Source organism: Xiphophorus couchianus, chromosome 13 (assembly GCF_001444195.1).
Source record: "Xiphophorus couchianus chromosome 13, X_couchianus-1.0, whole genome shotgun sequence".
Lineage (NCBI taxonomy): Eukaryota > Metazoa > Chordata > Actinopteri > Cyprinodontiformes > Poeciliidae > Xiphophorus > Xiphophorus couchianus.
Genome location: NC_040240.1, coordinates 18902248 through 18904260, shown reverse-complemented (window position 1 = coordinate 18904260; position 2013 = coordinate 18902248). Strand labels below are relative to the sequence as shown.

The 2013-nt window shown below is 31.8% G+C and overlaps 1 protein-coding gene across 1 annotated transcript in view; it reads left to right on the top strand.

Annotated features, from left to right (window-relative positions):
• Positions 1-2013, top strand: part of LOC114155762 (gastrula zinc finger protein XlCGF8.2DB-like) — a 723567-nt gene that overhangs the window by 614202 nt on the left and 107352 nt on the right. The window lies entirely within an intron of this gene.

The following is a 2013-nucleotide window of genomic DNA, read 5'->3' as shown; positions in this document are numbered from 1 at the left end:
GCTGTCTCTCTGTCGCATACGGGTGACGTCATAAGAAAACGTTATGTCACGTACCCTATGTGTATTATTCATAATTTTAACAAAAGATTCTAAGGGTTAAATCGCATTTATATTTCTGAGTGTGATTTTTCAACATAATTTCTAGCACTAGTGTTACTCTAATTGATCATATTTTTACAAATGAAACAGGAAATACTTTTTACGGTGGAGTCCTACTACACAATATAAGTGATCGTTTATGTCATTGCACAACACATTAAAATAAAAGAAAAGGAAAATTTGTCATATAAAGAATTTTAAAATAAGGCCAGACAAAAAATAATTAAAGTCCATAATACCCTGTTAAAGCAAAACGGAAGAGGTGTGTATGTGAATGTGGTTTATGATATTTTTAATATAGCTTGTCAAACTGTTTGGGATTAGAAAATAACGGCTTAAACGTGTTGCTTTCTTCTCTGATGATTTGAACAAAAATTTCAACAACTATCAGAAACAACTGCCTGAAAACACAGTGAGCTTTTGGGGTTACTGTGTTTTCAATACTGGGTGTTTTAAAACTATTACAATATTGTAAGACTGCAAGTACTCAAATAACCTTTTATTTAACATTTTAACCTGATGTAGTTCAATAAAAGTCTTTGAATGTGTTCATTACAATTTATTTGTATGTCAATAACCAAAATCCTGCCAAGCTTACACTAAAAACACATGTCATGTCAGGCATGTGGAACAAAGTGTGAAACGTAACTATAAAATATATTTTTGCAAATGTACATGTTCACATTTCTTCCATTTGCAACACCTGCATTTGAAAACAAAATCTAAATTAAATCCAGTCACTGCTGTACAAGAGATTATGATTTTTGTGGCCATTAAAATCACAGAATGTAAAAAAAAAAGTAAATAAAACAATTTTTGAAAATTTACATTCCAAATGTTTATTATGCATCACTCATAGCATGTGGTAGAGAAAGATGAAGCAGTAGATGGCTTATTCCGGCTTCCATCTTGTTATTAATGCTTCTTTTGGTGTTTGCATTACAAAGTGTTCAATACAAATCGACGGACAGGGTCGTTTTAACTATGAAGCCCGCCAGGATTCACTGAGGATTTTTTGTCTTTTGTGTTCTTTCTTAAAAGTATTGCTTTCTCTTGTAATAAGCAAATACACGCTGGTCTGTTTTGTATACAGACATAAATATCAATTTAAAATTTCAAATATACACATTTTTAAAGAGCCTCAGTGAGAACGTGTTTATGTATTAACTGTTTGGTGCAAAAACTGACTGAAAATCAATTTATTCACTGCATGCCTATGTCTGTTTGTTTTAGGGTTTAGATGGAACAGCACATGAAAATGGCCCTTTATTAACCATTCAGCCCACCAACAAAAAAGAAAAACACAATCCCACAATCAAAACTGCCAGATGACCTTATTACCCTGTGAAAATAACTCAGAAATAGTCCAAATAGTTTGGATGTAATTTTTCTTTTTCTTTCTTTCTTACGGAAAGTTTTTATTTATATCTTATAAGGGATGGAAACAGATGGAAAGCCCATGTTTGGCCTGTTTTTTTGCATTTTGCCCATAGCTTTGTTTGTGGTGCATTTACACAACAGAACCCCCTAGCAGGCATAGAGGATTTTGTTTTCTTTTGCGTTACCTTGCAAGGTTTTGCATTCTATTGCAATAATGTACTGATCAGTTCCTGCAGCATAACTGAATACTGAATGTCTTTCTTAGGGTGGCCATCAAACTTTCTGTTATAAGGTTTTTCCATCTATTGTTAATATTGTTTGTGAGATATCTGAAGTTTTATATATTTTTCTTTAGGATAGGCCAAGGTGTGTTTGCTCATTGCAAAGGAACACAAAAGAAAATATTGTTCCATATCTCTTAGGGGACTCCATATTATTAATTAACAAAGTTTCCATTAAATACCAACAAATTATCTTATGGTTTACTTCAAACATTTTTTTATTATTAGAATTATAAGATTGTAATATTTTTTT